Genomic DNA, 26,962 nt, shown 5'->3' on the forward strand with positions numbered 1-26,962 from the left:
CCTGTCCCTGTGATTCTGTTCCTGGTCCTAGATTGGTGTTCCAAAACCAAACAGTGAAATCAGGTGGCCTGAGAGATAATACAGATTAAGCAGGGTTCCGAGACAGAACAGAAATCATCTGAATTATGCTGCTACTTTCTCCCACGTATGTACATAAACCCTTGCTGACTTCAGAGCTGTGAAAATGTGCCTGAAAGGAGCATAGCAGGGCTGGTGCCCAAGTAAATAAGTGTATTTAATACTGAAGTCCCTCGGTTTCTTGGGGCGGCTTGGTTTCAGCCTTCGCAGCCATTTTCTTGGGGAGAATAATTAAACAAGCTCTTTTTGGCAGGATAGCTCCCATCCCTCAGATTCATGAAGGATGTTAATGCCAGCTGGGTGAATGCATGGGACGGGCTGCATTGCTGAGCACCCCTCCCTGGAATGTACAGTGGCCGTACGTCAGGTACAGAATGTACCCAGAGTGCAGCTCACTCCTTTTCCCTTCTTCCCAAAGACAACGAGAAGGAAGCAGGTGCTGGGCAGACAAGAGGACGAAAGCGCATAACACACCCGCACATGCTATTCCAACGGCCTGGCAAGCAGCTCTGTGCAACCACACTTTTGGCACCGGTCGTCATTCCCTCAATTAATTTGTATCATCCAGACAATATCTGTCTTCAGAACTGTGACTGGGGAGTTTTTGCTTCCGAGGCTTGTGGAGGGACTGAGAAATGTGAATCTCTTTTCCAAGTGCTGCTGTTTCATTCTCTCTGAGCGGGAACCCACTTCTCCCTGGAACGGCTTTCAAATTAGCTAAGTCTCTAGACGGGGGAGTCAGCACCGGAGCTGGAGGTGAGACTTACAGCTCGAGGAGATACATCTGCACTAGGTCTGCTTGAGATGGTGTATTACAAATAGCAGGGTAGCTGCAGCTGCACAGGTGGCAAGGTGGGCTGGCCACTCTGAGTACATCCAAAGGGGGATTTAAATGGGGATTGTGCTCAGAGCGGCTAACCCATCCCACTGCCCACACACTGCTATTTTTAGCATACTAGATCAATAAAAGCAGAAGTGTAGAGTCCTGCACTTGGGACAGAAGCATCCCAAGCATTGTTATAGGCTGGGGACCGACTGGCTCAGCAGCAGTACTGCGGAAAGGGACCTAGGGGTTATGGTGGATGAAAGTCTGGATATGAGTAAACAGTGTGCCCTTGTAGCCAAGAAGGCTAACAGCATACTAGGGTGCATTAGGAGGAGCATTTCGAGCAGATCTAGAGAAGTGGTTATTCCCCTCTATTCAGCATTGGTGAGACCACATCTGCAATATTATGTCCAGTTTGGGACCCCACCCAGTAGAAAAACGATGTGGATTTGCTGGAGCAGGTTCAGTGGAGGGCAACGAAAATGATTAAGGGGCTGGAGCACAAGATCTATGAGGATAGGCTGAGGGATTTGGGCTTATTCAGTTTACAGAAGAGAAGACTTAGGGGTGATTTAATAGCAGCCTTCAACTTCCTGAAGGGGAGCTCTAAAGAGCATGGAAAGAAATTGTTCTCAGTGGTGACAAATAGCAGAACAAGGAGCAATGGTCTGAAGTTAGAGAAGGAGAGGTGTAGGCTGGATATTAGGAAAAACTACTTCACCAGGAGGGTGGTGAAGCACTGGAATGTGTTACCTAGAGAGTGATGGATTCTCCATCCCTAGAAGTTCTTAAGTCCCAGTTTGACAAGGTCCTGGCTGGGATGACTTAGTGGGGGTTGATCCTGCTTGAAGCAGGGGGCTGGACTAGATGACCTCCTGAGGTCCCTTCCAGCCCTATGATTCTATGAAAAGCTAGCACAGGCTTGTCTACCTGAGCAGGAAATGACACCTCTAGCACTAATACAGGCATGCTTGATATGTCACCTATTGTTTTGATAACAATATGAACCAATACATGGGTATGATGCGAATGTCAGATTAATATACTTAGGGAACCCCAATTCCTCAGAGAGATTCCCTAGGGTGCTGTGCAAGTGTAAGGCTTTACCTGCCTGTATCTCATTGCGGGATTGGAGCAGACACCTGCTCAGGTGCCACTTGTCCCTGTTGTGACTCATCCTCATTCCGTTAGCGCTGACAGACTCTTGCAGGATTTTCCCATGAAAATTCCATCCTGCCACTGCACAGCAAGACCACCCCTACTCTCCACCCAGTGACGTGTCTGAACTCACAGAGCCACAACTTTCACTGGCTTCTACAGATTCAGGAACAATAAGGAATAGACCCAATCTTCTGCCTTCCCTTGTGCTGTGGCCAGCCCCAGCTTAATGGCATTCCTCATGACACCTCTTGTCAGCAAACAGATTTGGGTTTATTTGACTGAACCTAGCATTTGGTTCCTCTCCCCTTCCACAAATAGTTTGAGGCTTTTCAGTGTTTGTAGTTCTTGTTCCAAACCCAAATGTCCAAAAATCATAAATCATATTACTGTATGCAGTCATGAGACTGTAAAAACAGCAAATGCTGGGTTCACTTCATTTTCCTTCTGGTTTATGAGCCTTTAGGGCTCATGTTTTCAAATATTTTCCCTATCTAGGATAGCTTTAAAAACCCTCAAACATCAAAAAGCTAAAATTCTCCCCATCAGAGGACTGCAGGGACTGGGCATTTAGGAAATGACATCAAATATTGCAAGATTTGTGATAAAATCATGTGGTTTAGTAGCTCTAGTTTTGATCTCAGAAGCAGAGGGAATTGTCTGTGGGAGTTTATGAATCTTCTTCTGGCTACCTGAAAGCTCTCATAATTTTTCATCACTGCCACAGAAACCTTGAATAGAGTTCACGTGCAGTGTGTTCCTTAACTTAAGTCATAGCAAAATCTGTGTCCAAGCAAATCTCCTTAATTCACTGGGTGTTGTTTCTTCTATTAAAGTGAAAGATGGAGGAGTTTCCAACATTTCAGTAACAAGTTTACCCACAAAGTGAACACCAATTAATTTGTAGCACCTAAGTTGTTAGAGTGTTTGTGGCGATACAAAAGCACATTAAATTCTAATCTTCCAGTGCTCTGTATGGTCTGGTTAACATCACAGATTCCCAAATGAATTTAATCCTCCTGTAGTGGAAATGCTATTTTTCCAGTTTGGCTCCAATCTCTGACTCTGTAGTGCTACATGCATTCAAACTTTGAACATTTGGACTTTCTTTTTAGCTGTTGCTGCTTTCCGAAGCTTGTCCATATATGGGATGAAATGAAATGTGTCAGTTTTCAAATATTTTGCTCACCCCACTATAAGAACAGGCAGGTTGAAACAACCAACTTGATTGATGAAAGGAACTGTGGCTTTTGATATTTAGTAAAGGAGCATTCTGACCGTATTTCCCCTGTTGCTAGGAACATCAGTAAAACCAAAGGATAGATAGTGAATCCCTTTCCTGCTGCAGACAGAGACTGGTGTATGGTGTTACTTTGAAACAGACATGTTAACGCTTTGCAGCAAGAACAAGCCATTCTCGTATGTCTGCAAAGTGCAGCCATCAACATAATAATATAGTTATTAAATGGCTGTGCCTTGTCAGGATGCCTGACCATTTCACAATCTGCAACACAGCTCCCCTCCCAACAGCACTGTGTGATATGGTAGTGCTATCAGCCCTATTTTGCAGATGAAAACCAAGGCACCAAGAACTGCCAGGGCACCACTTTTTTACCGATAGTGAACTCCCTTACTTTCATGAGTTTGTGCTCATCCACATTCTTTGTACATACTGCAATTTCCTGAATCAGTCAAGTTCCTTTGTTAAGTGGGAGGATTAGAGAATTCACCAAAAAGCTGTCAGCAAGGACAAAAGGTCAGAGCAACAAAAGTAGCATTCTTGCCACACTCGTAGTCTCTCTCTCTCCCCAGCAGATGCTTGTCCAGTAAAAGATGCTGCGTTACCTACCTTGTCTCTACAATATCTTTGGACCCATACAGCTATAACGGCATGGCATACATACATATGTATCACTACAAAATTATACAGCCTCATGCACAATTACTGATTCATCAGTCACAGGCTTATGGATTAAAGTTTTGCATAAAAATACTAGAAGACTAGCAACTTTTGCATGGTTTCAGTGAGAGGTGGCAAATAATTCAGGGTGAGCATTTTATTAGATCAATGCAATCCTTTTTCACTTCTCAGAAATTGCCTTTGAGCAGACTGATTTTTATAAAATTATTATTTGAAGTCACTTGAACATTTTGTGCAAACCTCTACTCTGAGTGGCTTGCAAGTTGTCTGCCACAAGTACTCCTGCAAGTATCTACAGTTTGATACGTGAACCACACCATTAGTTGCTTGGAGTCGTGTGATTGTATTTTTTTGAAAAAATTTCTGACAAACCCTTTTTACACCAACAAAAATATACAGGTTTGGATTGACAAACATTTTATAAATTTGCAGTCAGAAAATAAAACAAAACAATTCTAAGAAAAGTAAAATTCCATGTTTTCGTTTTTTTTAGTTCAACAGACTTTTCTTAGAATTCTAGTTCAATTATATCTTAAAACAAAAAGGTGAAAAATATCTTGAAATTTCAAAAAGGTTCATTTTGTGCAACCCCAATTTTTAATAAAGGAAATTTAGTTCAGATACTGAATGGGGAAAATGATTATTCGGCTTTAATAAAGATGGCCAAGCGAACAACTCTGCATAAAACTTGGTGCAAATTCATTTATGCATCAGTCTCTTTCTTCCATAGGAAGCAATAAAATCAAATTTGATTTAGAATAGGCCACAATATTTACAGAAATAATCAATCAGGTCTAGTTTCTGCCTAATTGAGCTCTAGTTTCAATCTAAAATGCTTGGCGTAAATATCAACCCCTAACAAACAAGAATTAGAAATGGACCATTAAAAATGGACCAGGTTGTCCACTAAAACTATGAATGATTAAAAAAAAACACACTATGAAAATGCCAAAGGATAATGATTGAATCTACTTCTTTTGTCTGTTTCCAAATGGTCTTCAAAAACATCTGTGCTACATCTACACTAGCCCCTTTCTTTTGTAATGGGCATGATAATGAGCGAGTTGGGAAGATGCTAATGAGGCACTGCTAAGAATATGCAGCACCTCATTAGCATAATGGCAACCACTCGCAATTTGAAAGCGCTGCTTTCAAATCACGTACCACCCATGTAGACAGGGGCCTTTCAAAAGGACCTCCTGGACTTCAAAAGCCCTTTCTTCCTAAAACCAAATAGTCCAAGGAGTCCGTTCCAAAAGCCCCCATCTACACGGGCAGAGTCATTCAGACTATTTGTAATGATTCACAATGTTAAAAGTCTGCCAACACTGTTTGCATTATGTAACATCCCCCAAATTCCTATCTAGGGTGATAAGATGTTAAACAAGTTTTCACACCATAAGACTTGAAATGGCTATCTTATAAACCATATAAAATCAGGGCTTTTAATGAACTTGCTGAGGGACCATAAACTGGAACTGTATTACTATTGCCTCAATAATATAGCCATACCTTTCAAAGAGGCTTCCAGAGGAATCCCAAGGAATTCTTCCTTCCGGAGTGGAACTCCCTGCCTGGGACAGATCTTCTCTGACGCTGTGTCTACACTTGCATTTCTCTTTCAAAAGAGGCATGCACATGAGGGAAACTGAAAATGCAAATGAAGTGCAGATTTACATACCTGTCACCTCATTTTCATATTCTTCTTTTGAAAGAAGAAAAGCAGTGTAGGTGCAGCTCTTTTGGAAGAAAACCCCACTTTCGAAAGAACCCTTTTTCCCATAAATAAAGAGAAGAAGGGTTCTTTCGAAGGTGGGGTTTACTTTCGAAAGAGCTGTGTCTGCACTGCTTTTCTTCTTTCAAAAGAAGCCCTTTCCAAAGAAGAATATGCAAATGAGGTGCCAGACAAGTAAATCTGCACCTCATTTGTGTTTCCAACTTCCCTCATTTGCATGCTTCTTTTGAACGAGGAAGGCAAGTGTAGACGCAGACTGAGTGAGAGCTGGAGTGGAGGGACTGTGTTAAGAACTGAGGAGACATGGTGAACCCTTGCCATCCTGATGTGGCACAGGTAGGCACGTAATACAGCATTGACGACTTCCCTGAAAAAGAGACATAGTGGTCTCTCAAGCTGTTCGCACATAAAACACAAGTCCACATTTAAAATTCACGTGTTCGCTTTGCCTTTTCCCCCAGTCAGTAGTAAAGACCTTTCAGATAATTGACGTAGGTTTCTTTCCCTGTCCAGTAGACTGGGTCTTTTCACCGCAACCTTCCCTGTGCTTAGCACAGAGCCTTTCTTCAACATATTTGTTTCCTTTCTTAGTTTTCACTTAAATGAACTTCCTTGACCTTAGATTTTTCTTTAGGCTGCTCATTAGTCTGCATGTAAGTCATACCTCAGATAATTTTTCTTATCCTAAATCTATTTTGCAGTAATTTTTCATTAGGCCACCTCATAACAAAGAATCTGATGAGGAACACAGAGCTCCCTCTCTAGGCCTCTTTCCACTGAATGGAAGTGTGTGGTGCAAGAGAGGAGAATGAAGCTTTTTTGGGTCCCAGGGGCAGGTGTGAAAGTCACTTAAGGGACTTACCAGTCTGCAGCACAGCCAGACCCTGGGCAAGATGGGAGGAGCAGCTCTGGGCCCCCAGAAGAGGTGGGGCTTCAGGTGAAGGGGCAGGTCTGGGGGCTAGACTCCCCCAACCAGCCCTTCGAGGCACTGCCATGCTGTGCCACCCAGGGCTCCAGTAGTGGTTTAAAGGGCCTGGGGCTCTGGCGACTGCTGCGGCACAGCTGGGAGATGTGGGCCCTTTCAAATCGCTGGGCCCCAGGGGTAGCTGCCCCTTTTGCACCCCTTAGTCAGCAGCTCTCCCGGGATGGTACTTAAAGTGCTGACACCACTGCACTGCCACAGCAGCTCATTAACATCAACTGTGCACCAGCTTATAGTGGCAGTACTGGCGGCTAGCTCTTACTAGAATGCTGGACTGGCCTGTACTGGCCCACTTTCACTTCTGCCCTTAGGCCGGAGCAACTGGGGGCCCCTCCCCACTTCTTCTGCCTGCCATTTCTCCCACTCCTCGTGCTCTACCAAGCAGCAGGGTCAGGGTATGGGGCCTTGCCCTGCTTTGCCTGCCCTTCTGCCTCCACTCCCCACTTTTCCACAAATGCAGACCATTTTCTGGTAATGTCGCCATCTCAAATGCTAACACATTCAGATTTCATTACATTAACAGCAATTGCACATGAAACAATAACCTGTTGAATTCTTAAGTGTTAGACATTTCCTTCTAGGCTTGTCGGTGCTGTTTTAATCTCTGCTCTCCCAAATGCTTGTCAAATTAGTTATTTGAAAAACTAAGAAAATATACCTCAGAAATACTTTAAATAAATGAACGGAATCATTGAGTCATATAGACAATGCTTTGAGAGCTTATTGTGTTTTTAGTGAGCCATAATTTCCTCTGCTTTTCTTGGCGCTCTTCCTTTTGACTTCCTAGAATTTTGTCAGGGCCATCCATGCAGTGGGTTAACCTTTAGGCATTGGAAATTCTGCTACTCTTAACACAGCAAAGTTTCATTTAATAATGGAGAACCAACTACTGCTCTTAGTTGCACTCTTCAGACATATCAATGGATCAGAACGAGTGTAGCTAAGAGCTTGGCCCAGAATCTGCATAGCTGATAAAATATATGACCAGGAAAAAAAACAGGTTTTATATTTTATGCAATGTTTTCAGAAGAATATTTAGATTAAACACACCCTGTAACCTTGGCAATTTCTAGGTGTGCTTGAGACCAGAAAACTCTGAATTTGAGTGAAGTCTTGAAATTTGATTTATTGCAGAGCTGCTGCAGCAATACTAAAAATAAGGTTGCAAATAGCTTCAAATATGAACTAAGTGTATGAACCTTATTTTCTAATTTCTTCAAAACCAAACCCTGATGGACTGAGTATTTGTAAAATAGAAGTATTTGAAAGATAAGAGATATCTCACTTCTTAAGTTTCTCTGATTGTTTTAAAAATGACATCCCAGCAAAACTGAGGGAGGGAAGCAAAGTCACCTCTTTTTAACTATGCTGTAAAAGTAACTACACCAAAGCTGTGTACACATTACCACCTGCCTTTGAAGGAAGGATGGTAATGAGGCTGTTCGGAGTTTACTAATGAAGTGCTGCCGTGCATAGGCAGCACTTCATTAAGGAAATTCCTTCCCCCCCTGGCAACGCCGAAGTTTTAAACTTCAAAGTACCGGCACGTGTCTAGTGCCAGGACATCTTCAAAGTCCCCTTACGCCTCAAAATCGAAGGAAGGTGGTAATGTAGACACAGCCCAATGTAGTGTTCCTACATAGCATTATGATTGTTGGAATAATCAAGAGCAGAATTATTATCTACTTTGCCCACAGATTCCTGATGTGGTTTGCTGCTTTGGCTTTTTCTAGATGGTGACAATGTGCTCTTTGGTACTTCAGGCAAGTCTGGATTGTAAACTTTGAAGTTTCTACATTGATTCATATATGAACCTCTGAAAACTCTGCAAAGTTGTAAGTAGAGCTTATAATCTCCCCCAGATACAGATGGCCACAGAGGTGTGGGGTTCTGCACCAGTGAGCCATGAGGACAGTAGAGTCTTAGGAACTTATGAGATTCAGAGAGGAACACACTGTGCTTTAAGAGAAGGAAGCCCCTGAGGTTTGTAAAACACAGAGCATCACCAGAGCCAAACAGCTCTTTAGTCCAGTGGAACAGCAAATCTTCCATAGACTTCCTGCTATCTCTCATGTGCATGAGTGATTAATCACAAACCTATAGGACCTATGAATACTTGGGTACATAGAGGGGGACTGTACTATTCTTAGTCTTAAGAAGAAAGTCCTGTTGTATCAGTAAGTCAAAGGCGCCCCTGCACAGACCAAGAGTAGACATTTAAAAGGATTGCAGTTTGGAATATAGATACCTTGGTTTGTTTAGTACCAAGACAAACACGCCATTGAAGTATTTTACTGTTTGTTATTAAAGACAAAGGAAAGCCAGGTGAAAAATCTGAAATCGACAGTATTTCACCAGGCATTCACTTTGCCCATATCCCTTGTTCCCTTTCCGTTTAGCTGCACAGATTTTTTTTAAAAACCCTTTTACTGGCCAACTTTCAGAGGCTGTTAAAGATGATAATTATTATCCTTTTTTGGGGGTGAGAAGAGTTCATTGAGCTGGGCTGAAGCTGTACAATCGAGTTTTCTTGCAGACAAAACAAGAGAAACATACACAAGAAGGAAGAGAAAAGAGGAGCAAAGATAGAAAATGCAGCTTTTACAGCTGGTGTTGGCTTTTCCTGGCAACCTCACAGGTAAGATGTGCACTATTATTAGGCACTCCAAGACTTGGAAAACTTGTGTCAGCCTCACGCTACTTAGGACATTGTTCTTAGCTGCCCCTTTTCGGTCACAGCCTTTCAGCAGTGTTGCAAAAAGACAGCCTTGACCAGTTAAGCCGCATTCTGATTAAACAGAAGGCAAGTGGAATGGGATAGAAAAGAGAATAAACGAGGTGCGAAAGGACAAGAACGCACAAGAAATGGGAAATCACACTGTCTCACATACCAGGTGACGTTAAGGAGTTGGCCAGTGGAGGCCATGGTGATGATCTCTGTCTGTAGCTTAGTGTGGTTAGGAAATCTTTCAGCTCAAGATGATGAAGCCTGAGTGATATAACAGATCCTAGGAGACAGTGGGAGTGGCAGCCATGATGGTGAAGCTTAGTCCTTGTTCTCCCATCTTTCACTTAGGCAGCTTCTGCTAATTTTTCACCAAAGTCTGTTTGTGAGGTTTCCAAAACAGAGCGATGGGTGGAATAGATCGCCCGCTCGCTATTTTGCCCATCAATTAGTCCTAATTTCCAAAACACAAATTCTGGTCCATTGATTTCTGGTCCCACACTTCTCTTGATTGCCAGGCATGATTTTAACACAGTGCCTGAGTTATATTGGTAGGTTTATTTGCTCAAACTAATTTAGTTTGTCTCCCTCTAGTATCCTTTCCCATCAAAATTTATTGTTCTAGGTTATTGTGACATTTTGTGAGCTTTTCTCCACTTCCCCACAGTTCAGCTTCAGTTAGGGAACATTTTCTAGGCTCCATTATTAAAACAGTTCTCTCTCTCTCTTGCTAAGATCAGACAGACATTGAGCAGCAATGTATGGATTAATTCTCTCATGGACCTATTCATCAATACAAAACGGCTCTTAAAATAGTGGTCCTCTCTAGTTTTCAGAAGCCAAGAGTATCCTGAGCGTCTGCATGTGTCAGTACAGAAAAAGAAAGCTTTCAGCAACGTACTGGGTTTTTTTAATTATACTCCCAGTGCATGTGTCATCTGCAGCGCAGCCAGCTGTGTTCCTGTGAGCCACTGCTCAAACTGATGTCCTCCCATGGAAAGGTGCTTGCTCAGAAGGATGCTTTAGCTAGTTCTTGGAGGTTGTACAAGATTGTATTACTCTCCTCTGCTCTCTGTTTCAGTCATGAGCTTCTGTTAAAGTGACAAAGCAGGCAATTGCTAAGCTTGTGAGTTCTTCAGTGCTGGGCAAGAACCCAGCACTCAAGGCACAGTTTTGGCCAGTTCTTTATGAACAACTTTTGCCTGAGCTGAAGACCGATTCAGTTACCCTCATAAATGAGAACAGAAGTAGGCAGAAAGTCACCTGCTCTTCTAATGGTTCAATCATCCTCTTTTTTTCAGCATGCTACCCATAAACATTGGTTCCCTGGATGTCAACAAGCACAGAAGAGGCAAAAAGTGACCACTTTTTCTTTTTGCACAGTGAACATTATACCTTCCTGACCTTTGTGAAAGCCTCAGTTCAACATCTTGGAAAGATGCCATACTTGCAGCCTGAACAGGAAATATGAGCTTTGAAAATCAGCTAGTCATGGCAAGAGCTCTCCTCAGTCTTCTCAAAAACAGCTTCAGAACGATTTTTCTAGGGCATGTGAAGTTGCAAAACTTCTTCCTTCTCTGTTACTGCAGAGCCCCATGCCAGAGCAAAGAGTCATAGCTGAACTCATTACTCATCAGTGGCTAAAGTGCGAAGTGGTGAAAAGGATGACAGTTTTGTAGTTTGGTTGCTACATTTGTCCAGTCTAACTGAGATCTCGATGTTGTGGAGATTGTTGCAGTATGTTTGGAGGAGACGTTGTTAGTCCCTTTCAAACATCTTTCAAGGTATGAAAGTTTTATCCAATGGTATATATCTTGCGCCTGTTCCCCCAGATGTAATGCGATCTTGGAAAGGGAAAGGTACACCAGACAAAATACAGTTTGCAGCTCGTTTCAACAAAGGAGGATAGCAAAAGAAGTACAGACTCTTAGCAATGTGCATTTTCCTTTCCTTCAGATTTAAGATTAAACACTTTTCAATCTTTCGCTCTGTTTCTGTCTCTCCTCTCCCTCCCCCCATGCTCCACTTATCAGTTAATTTGGGGATCTTTCTGATGTTAACGAATAGAAAGGTTTAGCGATGATTGTGGTAGGAACCTGGAATGCTAGGATGGTTTACTGTAGTGGCTCAACACCAGCAGACAAACAGAGAAGCAAAAATGAAAGGGGTTATTTCTAAATGAATTCCCAAGGATGCATTTAATTAGAGGTTGTTTTTTGACCTTTCACTGTCTTAATTAAAGCCCCTCCCATTTTTCCATAGGAATGTAATTTGAATACAGATCTGTGAATGAAAAATTGATGGCTGAAATGTGGAGTCACCTGAGATGAGCAAAGATCTGCCCAGACAGCTAAGCAACACTGCTCATAACTGAGGGGAGATTTATGGAGCCTGCAGGCTGTGAAATACAAACATTAGCCTGTTGACCTCTCTGGGCTCTCTCATAAAAAAACTTTTATCCGCTTGGTTGGTGCTCAACTTTTCATCTAAACACCAGAGAGACTTAAAAAGGGGAAGCCTGTGGAGGTTGTTGCTAATCAGAACCTGATGCAAAAGCCATGGTTCCCAGAGAGCAGTTATTAATGTTTCACAGTCATGCTGGAAAGGCATAACAAATCCACAGTGGTCTGTTTTAGGACCAGTTCTATTCAATATCTTCATCAACAATTTAGATATTGGCATAGAGAGTACGCTTATTAAGTTTGCAGATGATACCAAGCTGGGAGGGGTTGCAACTGCTTTGAAGGACAGGCTAGTAGCTCAAAATGATCTGGACAAACTGGAGAAATGATCTGAGGTAAATAGGATGAAGTTTAAAAAGGACAAATGCAAAGTAATCCGCTTAGGCAGGAACAATCAGCTTCATACATACAGCATGAGAAGTGACTGTCTAGGAAGGAGTACTGTGGAAAGGGATTTATGGGTCATAGTGGACCACAAACTAAATATGGGTTAAAAATGTGATGCTGTTGCAAAAAAACACAAACTTGATTCTGGAATGCATTGACAGGAGTGTTGTGAGCAAGACATGGGAAGCCATTCTTCTGCTCTATTCGGAGCTCATTAGGCCTCAATAGGAGTATTGAGTCCAGATCTGGGCACCACATTTCAAGAAAGATGTGGAGAAATCGGAGAAGGTCCCTAGAAGAGCAACAAGAATGATTAAAGCTCTAGCAAACATGAGATATGAGAGAAGACTGAAAGAACTGGGCTTGTTTAGTTTAGAAAATAGAAGACTTAAGGGGACATGATAGCAGTTTTTCAAGTACCTCAAAGAGGGTTACAAGGCAGAGGGAGAAAAATTGTTCACCTTGGCCTCTGAGGATAGGACAAGAAGCAATGGGCTTAAACTGCAGCAAGGGAGGTTTTGGTTGGACATTATGAAAAACTTCCTAACTGTCCAGGTGGCTAAACACTAGAATAAATTACCTAAGGAGCTTGCAGAATCTCCATCGCTGGAGATATTTAAGAGCAGGTTAGATAGATATCTACCGGGGATGGTCTAGACGGTGCTTGGTCCTGCTATGAGGGGGAGAAAAGTCCTCACAACTGTGAAACGCTGAAGCCAGGAGGTATTTGTAAAAGTCATTGCTGTTTTATGAGATGGCATTCCTCACATGAATGAAAAACACATGGACTTCTTTATCAGACGTATTTGAGCATGTTGCAGCATTTTTTCTTACAAGGCACTTCTCTGCTGTGGGTCTCTATGAAGAAGAGGCTGATGGTGGAAGTGTTAGGCAGTGTAGGATGGGGATGAAGAAGAATGTTGGTGTTTCTGAATCGGCAGTCCCGGTTTAATGCCTTAAAGGGTTTCAGTGTCTCTTTAAACTTGATAGGTAAGTTATGCTCCAATGTTCAAATAAGAGTATGTGACCTATGAACATTCTATTGCCTAGGTGAATATTGGAACATGGAAGGGAAAAAAGAACAACCCAAAGATCAGAGAATAGGATACAATCGCCAAGACCCCCTGCAAAGTTTCACTAACATTCTATGATAGCTCCCAGGACTTTTATAATAATACTTAATGCTTATATAGGTCTCTGATTTCTCTGATGTGCACCAGAGTCCAAACTGACCCTGGGCCTCCTGAAATATGTGGGGAGCAGAAAAGTGGGCTAATGTCACCTCACCCCCTCTGTGTGCTGAGGAGAACTGTGATACAGCTGAGGCTACAGCTATTTGTTTTTTGCAAGTTTAAATGTTGGGCCAGTTTTCAACCAGACTAGGTCCCTTCAATAAATGTGTTCATGTCTGTAAAGCTCCTTATGACACCTATCTATGTCACTCTCTACATGGAAAGTAGTATTCTTGGTCCCAAGCCCTGACCTTAAGATTATCTTTCCACTGGGAGCCACTTACTTCTCTAGAAGTTATAAATAACCCATGTTCAGCATGCCAGCATGATGCTTTCTCTGAGGAGTGCATACATTAAAGAGGCGTCACTTGTTTCCAGAATTAAAAACATATACCACCTAAGTCACAGTGAGCTCATGTAACCTTAAAGTATTTCTCATGTCTATGATCAACAACACAATGTAGCACTGGGATTTAGTCACAGCTTAAAGCTGTTTTTCACTCCTGCACTGTGATTGTGGCTATGTCTATACCTGTAAGAACCCATCATGTGTTATGTAGGCATAAGCTCTAGGGAAAGAAATCTGTCATGTTAAAGTGGAAAGTTACAAACCAGAGAGGCAAAAAAGGGAATTGATATTTTTATCCCCCCTCTTCAAGGATTTTGGTTGTCTTCACCATTCTGCTCTCACTTAACACTAGTTCTGAGCTGGTTTAACTATTGAGATGAGTGGACTTACTCTGGATTCATGTCAGAGTGAGACAGGACTCACGCCAACTGGACCTAAGCTCAGTGGTTCCCAACCTTTTCAGTAACATGGCGCACTTCAATGAAACAAATTCCACAGCACACCCACCTTTTTTTTCAGCTAAATCGATTGCTCACAAACGTCACATTTAGTGCAGTTATGGTTTGCAACATAGCAGTGCATACAAGCTAAACAAGGATCCAATGCATTAATCTTTCATATTCGCCACAGAGTACACCATCTTAGGCAGTGAGCAGAGACACATTTGCAAAATCTGCTCAATGTCTTGCTGGGGACGTTGAATAAATGAGTAACCACTGAAAGCAGCTCCCCTCATGCCAGACCATTAGCCAGGTTGTGGCATTGTAACCACATCCCAGCTCCTGCTGCCCAGCTCCTGTCCTCCTGCTTGCCACAGCAGAGAGTGGGGAAGAGCTCTCTGCCAACTCATTTGGACTGGGAAGCAGCATTTCAGCTGCCTCCCAGCGTGAGTGGGGGGTCCTGCAGGGTCGGCGTTTCCCCTCAGGGTGGCTCTACAAACAGCCACCACAGGGGTGGAGGTAGGGTTGACAATCCCCTGCACCAGCTGGGATTGAGGCAGCCCTGCTACCTGAGCCCCAGCTCAAGCGGGTTCACCAGTTTTCCTCATCAACTTTCCTCCTCCTGTCCCCAGGGCTCCTGTAAAGAGCCACAGTGAGGGGAATGGATGGAATTTCTTGGCACATTTGGACGGTTCTCATGGCATGCCAATGTGCCACAGCACACAGCTTGAAAACTAACGCCTTAGCTCACTCTGTTACAGCTCAGCGGTAATGACGGTGTGTGACTGATTGCACATTATGACAGGCTACTTACAAAGAACAGCAGTTACCAAAACAAACCTGTGCTGCCCTGCTTTTGGACATGAGCCCAAACTGAATTCAGACCCATTACATGTTTAATTCCCATAAAACATTCCCTCCACCCTACCAGCCCTCCACTCAACCACACACACCCCTCTTAAATCATGTCCTCACTGCAATGAAAAACCTGCAGCCAGGCATCTTAGCCAGCTCAGGTTTGTATGGTGTGGGCTGCAGGGCTGTTGCATTATAGTGTAGACTCAGAGTTGTGTATGTGTGTGTGTGGTGAAAATTCAACAAATTCAAAAACAACCTGAAACTTCATCACTGACCAACTTGGAGAGCAAGAGTGTGAAAACAGCTGCAGTCCGCTGAAGAGCTTTAAGGTTGCAGCGCTGAACCAAAGTATTATTTTACTTCTTGCTATTGAAATTAATTGAATTACAGGGTAACATAGTGAAGCATCAGGTGTCTAATTCACCCTGTGCAAACTCAGAGGCTTAACACCAGTATTAGCATAAATCAGCCCTGTAGGTGCTGTACAAATGAGCTGATGACGTGCAACTCCCGTGTTAGTAACGACTCAGATTGTGATGCAATACAGTTCAGACTCCAGTCTATTAAGACTTCTGTTTGAAACCCAGACGACACGAGAGGTGGTGTTAGCACTGGAGCTCTGTGAGATTTCAAATACTTTAAGTTACAGAAGGCACAACAGCTATAATATGGGATATTTTCCCTCATACTCATGGAAAGTTGTTTTTACCCTAATTGTTTACTCTCCAGTTGACTTAATCTTTGGCTAAAGATCCGATTTAAAATAACCTAATATAGTTAGAGCAAAGCTGTACATTTTGTTTGTTCAGTCACTGCCGTAGAAACGAGAGTGTGTGGTAACTGTATGGCAAACATATGAATCCATTACTTTATGCCCAGCTGCATTCTTTTATTCTTCAAGCAATGTTATTATTTCAGACCTGTGAGTTCCTGTTTGGTGGAAGGCTTGGTTTACAATATGACCAAACACTGTTTAGTGTGGAGACAGAAAGGGAAAAAAAATCTTCATTACGCCAACCCACAGTCTATTTGTGCTGAGTGAGATGAATTACCAATACTTCTAGCATAAGCAGCATGAGAGCACTCACTCAGCTGTCTCCAACTATTTTCAGCCACGTGTATTTTGGTTTAGTCAATTCCAAATTTTGAAAAAAAAAGCTCAATTTGCATTATTTATAGCACATTTTATTGTACAACTGCTATCTTGACATTTGCATTATTAAAAGCATTGCCTTAGCTTATATGAATTGAAAAGATGTAGTGGGGGTATATAATATACTTTACAATGCACATCTGAAACTATTTTTATTCATTAGGTTGTAACAATCGAACTTTTCGGGGGGTGCCAGGGATTCAGAATTGGTTGTAACAAACTCCATCGCGCATATGTGCAACCAGTCAAACAAGCAAGCATGCCCCTGGAGCATATATAAAACCAAAACCAGATATTTGATTGTTCTGTGAGGGATGGATTCGACGGGGGCAGTGGAGAGGGTAGGTTATTGAGCCTGCCAATGGCAGGTTAAACTAACAGAAAAAAGGAATGATTTGGAAACATGTAAACAACATAGTCTCTTCCTTCCCCACACCTTCCTAAGATATATGTATCTTTTCTTTTTCTTTTTCTTTTTTTTTTAAGGCCAAACTAGCATAAACCTATAGGGAATAAAACTCCTAGTGCTAGACCTGCCTAGAAAGACCAAAAGCATGTTCGAGCTCCCTCCAGGCCCCTCCCTGCCTTTGGAACAGTTCAGGGCCTATATACTCCCCTTATTCCATCATGCCTTGCTCAAGTTAGGACTACCTTTGCCAGTTGGCTTAACTTGTTTTTTCTGATCTAGCGACCCTGGCTGAATCCCTAGAAGCCATGGTGATCCTGCCTTCCTGAAGGGAGTTCCAACCCATCTTCCTCACAGAATGTTAGAACACTAGAACTGGAAGGGACCTCAAGAGGTCATTAAGTCCAGTCTCCTGCCTTCGTGGCAGGACCAAGCACCATCTAGATCATCCCTGTTAGGTATTTATCCAACCCGCCCTCAAACACCTCCAGTGATGGAGATTCTACAGCCACCGTAGGCAATTTATTTCAGTACTTAACCACCCTGACAGTTAGACAGTTTTTTTCCTCATGTCCAACCTAAACCTCTCTTGCTGCAGTTTAAGCCCATTGCTCCTGTCCTATCAAGGCAAGTCCTATCTGGCTTTGCTCTTGAGCCTTAAAGGCAGAATCATCCATATTTGTTTTTTCACCATACCCCAAACTAAATTTGAAGTCCACTTCCTCTCCCTGTGTCTCCACCCCTCAGATCTATCATGAGATGTAATACTTGGAACAGGCATGTGGTGCTCTAGAAGGATTCCCACGCTATATTTAGGCTGTCTCCGCACTTAGGCAGGTGTTACACATGTGCAGTGAAAAACTCTGGCAACAGGGAAAAATCTCTGGTAGTGGGGAGCTTGCAGGACCGTTCCCTGCCCACTAGAGTTTTTCCCAGCTGCATTCCCACTGCCAGAGCCTTTGCCTGCTGGGAAAAGTCCTCAGTGGCAGGATAACTACACTGCTAAGAATAGTAGTGTGGAAATGGGAAGCTCTGATGAGCTGTATAGGGAGCATGCCTTACAATTTAGGTATGTAGCGCTTCTCTCTCTCTCCTCTACTCGGCTCTCTAAGATGTACCTTGCTGTCTACACTGCTATTTATACCTGTGCTTCCTGGATTTGCAGTGTGTGTATGCTACACACTAGTGTAAGTGTAGACACACACTTAGAAGGTTGCTACAGCAAATTATAACAGATTTTTATTTTGTGAAGGATTCATGTTCAATCTTTCAACTTCCCTTTTAAGACATAGCTTAATCCCCATAAAACCTTCATGTGTTATAAACTATTTACTGTTAATCCATTTTACAGCTATATAGAGGGGTTAAAAGATGTGCTGATGGCCATGGAAAGAACCAGCCCAATATCAGAGCTTAGACTGCTAGACTGCATTTTCCTCAGGCATCCCTTCTTGGGGGAAATACAAATCTTTGCATTCATGACAGGGCACCAATCAATGAAGAGAAAGAAAGAAGTGTTTAGTTTCAGCTCAGCTTCATCTCTGAAGTAGTAGCAGATGGAAGGAATTCTCAGAACAACCATGAGTTGCATTACTTCTGAGCCAATCCCCTTTGGCTGCATAAGGTGTTTATGGAGGCAAACACCTCCCCGCAGCAGCGGCACAGTGACCTGGGGCAAGGCGGGAGCGGGGGCCTGGCTCTTTGACCCCAGAAGGGGCAGGACCAATGGTGGAAGGAGTCGGGCTAGGGGCAGTCAGCCCTGGGCACTCCCACTTCTTCTGAGTCACCCACAGAGCCATGCACAGCGCTCTGTGGCATTTCAAAGGAGCCTGGAATAAACCAGAAGCTGTATACCTTTGGCACCTTCAGAAACTCCAGCTCAAGTCTCTTCACCCTGAAAGAAAGCACGTGTGTGCAGCAGAATTCCAAGCTATGTTAGGTAACTCCAGTAACCGTGGGAAAACATTGATTCCATATCAAATAATCCAACTTCTTGTTTCTGCCTCAGCCAAGAGTTTGCGAAATACCTGGAAGTGGAGGGTCTTAATGCAGCAAGTCCAACAGAGTGTCAACACACAGCAGAAAGTTATTACTGCTTAATGCCAACATTTCCACTCCCTTGCATGGCTCTTCCAAATCTTCCAAAGCTTTGGGACAAATATCCCCAGATTAACTTTTTTAAATGGATGACAAATTGCATGGCAGTGATATTTATTAAAGCTGAGAAATTGGCCAAATGCTTCCTTGATTGGCGAGGTGAGTGAGATAATAATTCTTATTGGACTAACTTGTGTTGGTGAAAGAGACAAGCTTTTGAGGTCTTCTTTAGGTCTGGTTCAGTGTAAGCTGGAAAGCTTGTCTCTTTCACTAATAGAAGTTGGTCCAATACACAATATTAAAGGCCATTAAAGAATATTACCTCACCCACCTTCTTCTTCTAATAGCCTGGAACCAACACAGCTACAACACTGCTTGCTTGCTGTTCCTTCATTTGAACTCTTGTCTCCAACTGAAACAGATGGGATTAAGCACAAACATAATGTTGTTAAGAACCAGAAATTTGCAAATATGTGTGCTTTGTTGCTGTGAAAACAATTTCCAAAAGCATTTTTAATCAGAAATTTTTCTACCCATAAAGTTCTTTTTTGTTAAAAACCAGATATCCCTTCTTAAGTGCAAATGTATTTAGAAATAAATCAAACTCAGATACAATGTCATGTATCTATAGAAACACATTTATCTCCAAAACAGTGAAATAATCCCCTCCTGGAATCCAAACATCCCTGACCACTTGGGAGCTGTGAAAGTACAGTATGCGGGAAAATCTTCACTTGCCCAGAAACTAGCAATCCCTCGTTGTTACAAGATGGATGTTACTCAATCCATTTATTGAAACCATCACCACGAAAACCAGTGGGCTTTGACTGCTGGTAAGGAATGTGAGTACTGCATCACTGTCTCCCTGGATATATTGCTGGGATAATTAGCAGTCCATAATCAGACGTGATTGACAACTGATAAACAAATGCAGTACGAGAGACTGGAACAAATCATACACCACACTACTTTGGAGTCACTTGATGAATTAACATGAAATGTTTCTGCAAAACAAACCTGATTTTCTGTTGTGCTACCAGCTATGCGTGCTTTGAAAATGCCCCAAGGCCACAAAAGCTGTTGACAAAGATAAATGAAGGCAGAAACACTGACTTTTACATCTTCATACTCTAACCGTGCTGAAATGTAATAAGATTATGTAGCTACTGGTACGCTGCATTCACCCACTGAACCGAATGATATTAACACGACAGTAAATTAGGTCCATTACACAGTATAAAGTTTCTGTAAGGAAGAGCATAATCTCTCTTTAAGCATAGGCTTGCTAACTTTCTATCCACAGAAAATAGAACTCCCTTACCCCGCCCCCTGCCCCAAAGCCCTTCCCTGTCCCCTTTCCCATGCTCACTCCACCTTCACTCCTGCTGTTGCTTGCTTTCTTCCATCCCCTCACTCACTCATTTTCACTGGGGTGCAGCAGCAGGTTGAGGAGCAGGAAGGGGTGGTGGCTTCTGCTGGCAGTGTAAGCTCAGAGGCGGGGCCAGAAATGAGGGTCTTGGGGGGTTCAGAAGGAGGGCTCAGGGTAGGGGGCTGGGGTGGGGCCAGGGAACAAGGAGCATCGCATACAAAGAAAATTTCTGGACCTGTTGGGACAAAGTTGTTCAAGAACTGCAGTCACTTGATCAGGCTGCTGCTGTGAACAGAGAGCGGTGAATGGATCTGACTGGGCTAGGCCTCCAACATCAGCAACCCTAGGAAATGGTGATGGAAATGCAGTGCTACCAAAGTTACTTGTCCCACTGTTGCCATGAGGTCACTTGGTGCTGCACCTGCTATTCAAACACAATATATGTGTGTCATAGCTGCATTTCTGCAGCAGGTGCGCTACGGCTGGAGTAACACAATTACATCTAGTGGCGAAGACAAGTACTTCTCCATTCTGTGAGTGTTTAGATAGCGCATTAGTTTAACATAAATATTTGCACTGAATTTTCCCGGTTGCCGGCTCCGAGCAACATGAGTGCTCAGAAGTTTCGTGCGCTCGCTGCTCTGTGGTAACTCAGCATGACAGTTCGGGGTCTGAAGAACAGAAAATGTTTTTCCTAAATCAACTCTTGGATTGCATTTCTTTTTGAGGCACAGCTTGCAAGACGTGGTGGAGCAGTTCTCCGAATTACCGCTTTATTCCCAGCCTGAGAACAATCCATTACCATTCCACCAGAGAACACTGATCACTGAATAGAAGCTGCTACAAGTTGGCCATAGAGATAATACTGAGTCCAGTGGGAACACACTACCAGAGGCACACTTTTAAAATAGCGCAGTGTCTCCTGTACAAGGCTCTGTTTGCGATGGCCATGATGCATTGGCTATTTTCCACTGCCTGGTGTTATACATGACATCACTCATAAAACACCTTGGCATGCAATGCAGCATCATTTTGCTCTCTCTATCTCTTTCTCTCAGTTTGTCTCTGTTCCTTGGAGTTCCGAAGTTTTACATGTCACCAAGTCTTCATCTGACAAAAGCCATCTCTCACTGTGTCGCAGCCTCTGAACAGCTGCTCACCTTAAAAGGCTGCAGATTAGCGCTGGGTTCCGAGCTGCTTGTCAAGGACTCAGACTTTGAAAACTAACACCCCAGGCCCCCACACAAGCCATTTTCTTAAGTCACCCACTGCATAGTGCAGAGGACTGCAAACCCACAAATAAAACTTGAAAGAGAATGTGGTTTGAATGAAGCTGGAGGTCTCTAGTCAGCATGCAGTTTAGGACTGTCCACTAGCTGGTATTTGATACTGGTTAACACACACTTTTCTGTATTCGTAATAGCATTTCAATACTTTGGCATTTTATTAATGAGACCATTGATATTAAAAATCAAACTTTTTAGCTAAGTACAGGACCAGAAAAAGGCATCAGAACAAGAGAAAAATGGTGTTTTACTTGCAGAGTCAGAGAAGGGTGACATGATTGCAATAATTGGCAAAGTAATGAGCGAAGGCTCCTGCAGTAGTTTAAGCAAAATAAAGGAGGCTGTTGAGGCGAAGGGAGAAGCAGGTTGGACTTTGAGAGTGATGGTCATGTGTCGACCGGGGAACATGCCTACTGATTCTAAATTGCAAAGATTTTAAGAAAGCATTTCGCAGCCTCCATCATGAATCACATTTTAAAGTGCAATGACATGCCAGCCAAAAGGGATAACAACATCAGGTCTTTATATTTTAGTGCATCTCAAGCAGTTAAAGTAATTGCGGACTAAAGCAAGTAGTTTAACGTACATTTTGGTATCAACACAGTCTTTGGTAGCAGTGTGGCTGTCGTGGCACTGGTAAAGGAGGCACACCTAAGCTGTGCCAAGTACAAACCCACCTGACATTGACAGGCACATACTTGCCAGGACTCAGCTGTGCTTCTGCTGTTGCTACTCAGGCTACTCGGGCTGCTGAGCCATTTAGGTTTATGCTAGCTTGATGAGTGTTAGCGCAAATATGTAGAGGAGTCACACCCTTCCTTCACAGTGCAGATATAGGCAATGCTGCCAGCTCTCACCTCAGCTGTTTCTGAGGGGTAGCCGTGTTAGACTGGAGTTTCACAAATAACAAGCAGTCCTCTGGCACCTCAGAGACTAACAAATGTATTAGGTTCGTGGTTAAGAACCACTTCTTCAGATGCACTGACCTTGTTATTAGAAAAGATATTGGGGGCTACAACCCAGGCATTGCTTGGCTTAGCAATGACACACTGGAAGACGTAGGTTTTGATGAGGACGTAGTTTTTCTAACCAGCAGTTCAACTAAAGTGTAAACAAGGTTTGAAAGACAGTCCAGCATCACAAGAGATGGCTCAGACCTAAAAATCAGTTATGAAAAAACAAATCAAATGAGGGCCCCCACAGCTCCCATTTCAAAGACTAGATTAGAAGGCAAAGAAAATACAAGAGGTGAGCTGATACATACACCCTGGCGGTACCATGCAAACCAATGAGGTGCTCCAGAAGGAAACAGTGTTCTGAAGTGGAAAGGAGAGAGCTTCGTTCAGCGTCTTAATATCTGGCAAGCAAAAATCTTTACCCTAAAGATCAAATTAAGAATCTTCAACTCAAGTGTTAGATGAGTGACATACAGCTGAGAAAGCTGGAAATCCACCAGCAGTACAGATTGACATCTAAAATTTCTTAAAAAGCAAATGCCTTAGGGAAATACGAGGTATTAAGCAGCGTTAATTCATAAGTCATCCCATTTCCCTTTCCACCCTGAACAAACCAAAAGGAAAACGAAGGCCAGGCTCAACACTATACAGTAGCTTTCAGGAACACGTTGGAGAAGCGATTGATGCCCACTCACTGTGAATATCAACACTAGCCCTGTGCCATGCCGCAGTGACAGGCCGTGCCCCAGTTGCAAGGAGACGTGAACACCAACGTTAACGTTCCTCTTTGCGTAGTTAACAGCACCCTCTTATCAACATCAGCCCCTCAGCTATTGGTACTGGCTAACGTTGCGCCAGCAGATATCCAAGGAGATGCTGAGACAGTTAAGGAGTACTTCAAGCTGTGTAAGTAAGACAATACTGCTCCACTGTAACCTAGGACAGCCTCCGCACCACTGACCAAACGCGCAACAACCCTTCTGGTCTCATTCCACAGCCCTCCTTGAAGAAGATATGAACGTTCCCAGGTGGGGGTCTGTATCCTGGGCAGCTGCTGACGTACCCAACAAAAGTCGAATCGACAACCCAGCTGTGCAAGGGCTGGGCTTCTCCTCCCCACGGCACGTAGTACAGCTCCAAACCATGTCCACCCCCAACATGGAAGGTACAAATACTTATTCCCCACCCTCTCTCCCCATAGAACCATGCAGACTCTGCTTAATCACAGAGCTCTGGGTGGATGCAGTTCTAGGGCACAGCGCCCAGGGAACCCACCCTGGAAGGGAATCAAAACCCTAGATAGGTTTGTCTCTCTCTGTGCAAAATATTTGCTCAAGGAGGGCTCCTTAGGTACTTCCCATTTATCAACAGACAGGAGATATTCACAGTGGTAGCTCTCCCCAGGTGATAACAATTTATGCTGGGGTTTGGTTATAAGCAAAAGAGCTTTTATTAAGTAAAACAATAGGATTTAAGTGGTTATAGATAAGGACAAGCAAGTTAAAATGCGTTATCAAATCAAAGCGAAAATGCACAGCTAGTTCTATTCCCCTAAAAACCTAGCAGCTTGTCAGTTCTTGTCCCAAACAGTTGTTTTTATATCAGGTGAAATCTTCAGGTCAGAAATGATTGTATTCTGATCTGACCATGAGTAAAGTTCTCTGCGTTCCTTAAGGTGTGTCAGGCAATTTCTAAGCCAGGCTCAAGACAAGATGAAGCAGGCTGAAGACCAAAGATGGAGGAACCCCGAGGGTCCCTTTAAACTTTCCACTGCACAGTTTGTGTAACAGTGGCATCTTATAGACTACCAGATATTTTGGGGATTGACACCCATTAACTGGCTAAGTTCTCACAAGCCATATTCTCACAATAGGTTAGACACACTGATTGATGTCTTCACAAAGACAAACATTTGGAATACAAATATGTAGACACTACTTCAAACTTCATGACAAAAATGATACATGCAACAAAATAGGATTTACAGATACAACAGGTTATAACATTATAGCCGTGTCTACACGTGCACGCTACTTCGAAGTAGCGGCACTAACTTTGAAATAGCTCCCGTCACGGCTACACGCGCAGGGCGCTATTTCGAAGTTAACTTCGACGTTAGGCGGCGAGACGTCGAAGTCGCTAACCCCATGAGGGGATAGGAATAGTGCCCTACTTCGACGTTCAACGTCAAAGTAGGGACCGTGTAGTCGTTGCGCGTCCCGCAACTTCAAAATAGCGGGGTCCGCCATGGCAGCCATCAGCTGAGGGGTTGAGAGATGCTCTCTCTCCAGCCCCTGCGGGGCTCTATGGTCACCGTGGGCAGCAGCCCTTAGCCCAGGGCTTCTGGCTGCTGCTGCGGCCACTGGGGATCCATGCTGCAGGCACAGGGTCTGCAACCAGTTGTCGGCTCTGTGGATCTTGTGTTGTTTAGTGCAACTGTGTCTGGGAGGGGCCCTTTAAGGGAGCGGCTTGCTGTTGAGTCCGCCCTGTGACCCTGTCTGCAGCTGTGCCTGGCACCCTTATTTCGATGTGTGCTACTTTGGCGTGTAGACGTTCCCTCGCAACGCCTATTTCGATGTGGTGGTATGCAACGTCGATGTTGAACGTCGACGTTGCCAGCCCTGGAGGACGTGTAGACGTTATTCATCGAAATAGCCTATTTCGATGTTGCTACATCGAAAGAAGCTATTTCGATGTTGGCTTCACGTATAGACGTAGCCTAAAAATGATAGGTCACAAGCCACCTTTTGTTTAAAGTATTTCTGAGTTATACATTCATCACCCATTGGCCATAAAGCATGTGTGGGGCGGGGGAGTCCGACACATTTACAATAGACCCAATATTTCTAGACCAGGGGTCAGCAACCTTTATGAGGTGGAGTGGCAAAATGTGACCTTTTGATCTCTATGTATGCTCCGAGTGCCAGTGATACTTTTTAAAGTCACTACTAGTCCTACTTACATTAACAAATAAATAAAAGGGCAGAGCTTTACCATGTAGGAGGTGGTTGGTAGCATTAGCTGGTCTTCTGTTAATCCAGAGGCAGCATGGCTCTGAGAAAGCTCCCGGCCATATTGGGGAAGAGGGGTGGGACTGAACTCCTGCCATGAGTACCAATGAAAACCTGTGCCGCGGGTAGCTGACCCCAGTTTTAGAGTTTATTACCAACAGAGCTCATCTTGGGGCTCATAGCTTCTTTCTCATTAACCTGACCCAACAAAGAAGAGATTGGAAATAGCACAGCACTGTAGCTGGTGAAATCTTTTTGTGCTGAGGCCATTGTAAAATGTCCCCGGACAGGATAGTTCACACATTCTGTGTGCGTTAAAACGAACCCCAGACTGCTGTCCTTTAAAAAAATTCCTTCCTAAGCTGCTCACCACAGCTGTTGCTTGCCAGTGCTTTTGTGGAGTATTTGTCCCCTGTCTGGATGGTGTGAGTCTTCCATTGTCAGACATGCAGCTGGAACTGGAACTGACTGTACACAGCCTGACAAAGCCTGCTGGCAACTCCTCTTTCTGTTGTGTGGCCAGCGTGTGAAGTCATGCGACTGTTCACAGCTCAAAGGAATGTGAAACACTGGCCCAAATCTTGTCTATAAATCCAGTTGTCTCCATGCTGCTGCCTCCAACATGGTTAAAGTGGAATAGAGATGTGATGTGTCTATGGAAGAGTAAGTCAGAGGGAAAACAGACAGTCACAGACTCTAGTCCAGTCTAGTTGGCTATACCTCAATATAACATGAGTCATTGCCATGCTCTTCCTTTGGCTGTAAATGCCATTCCCTTACGTGGTACTTGACTCACGTTAGATAACTTAGACCCTAGGGACTTGTTTCCAGAGCAGAAGTTATGTCCAGGGCAGTGGAAAGGAGGTGGCAATGATATACTGCATCAGCAACCTCTGCTGCATAGGGCAGGAGGGATCCAGGCATGAAACTAATTCAGCTGAGTCCCATTTCAGTGTGTCAGGGCAGGAAACTGCCCAGGCTGCAGGTGGGGGAAGGGAGTAGGAGTGTGGGGTGGAACTGCATGGTGGAGATGGTGGTGGCAATTCCGCAAAGGAGCTGCAGGGGGCAGCAGTGGCACTCATGTGAAGTAGGTGGGAGGGTGTTTTGGGGCCGGGAGGGGTTTAAGCCTGGGGGTGGGCAGCAAATCAATATTTATTTAAAAAAAAGGGAGATATGCATCCCATAGAACTGGAAGGTCATAGAATCCAGTCCCCTGACCTCTTGGCAGGACAAAGCACCATCCTCCACCTTTTTTTTTAATCTATTTGCCCCAGATCTCTAAATGGTCCCTTTAAGGGCTGAATGCACAACCCTGGGTTTAGCAGGCCAATTCTCAAGCCACCAAGCTATCCTCCCCCCTTTTTCCTATGGAAGAACCCCGCCCAGCCCCAGCGTTGAATTGCCTTGGGTCACAAAGTCTTACTGAATGGTCAAACTGGGTCGCCATCTCGAAAAGGTTGGGTACCGCTGTTTTAAGGGGAAAGGATTGCAACTGCCCAACCAGTCAGATATTTTATGCTGTTTTTCCAGT

At 43.7% G+C, this 26,962-nt stretch overlaps 1 long non-coding RNA gene across 2 annotated transcripts; it reads left to right on the top strand.

Moving 5' to 3' along the window:
- The first annotated feature begins 700 nt into the window (after nt 1-700).
- LOC142010371 (uncharacterized) lies at nt 701-11,358 on the top strand. 2 transcript variants are annotated; one of them, XR_012644779.1, is made up of 4 exons: nt 701-834; nt 8,434-8,535; nt 9,237-9,338; nt 10,727-11,358. It is a non-coding gene; the product is annotated as an uncharacterized LOC142010371 (long non-coding RNA). The 2 variants fall into 2 exon arrangements; XR_012644780.1 differs by having other exon boundaries at nt 751-834; nt 8,398-8,535.
- Nucleotides 11,359-26,962: the final 15,604 nt, after the last annotated feature.

Source organism: Carettochelys insculpta, chromosome 3, assembly GCF_033958435.1.
Source record: "Carettochelys insculpta isolate YL-2023 chromosome 3, ASM3395843v1, whole genome shotgun sequence".
Taxonomy (NCBI): Eukaryota; Metazoa; Chordata; order Testudines; family Carettochelyidae; genus Carettochelys; species Carettochelys insculpta.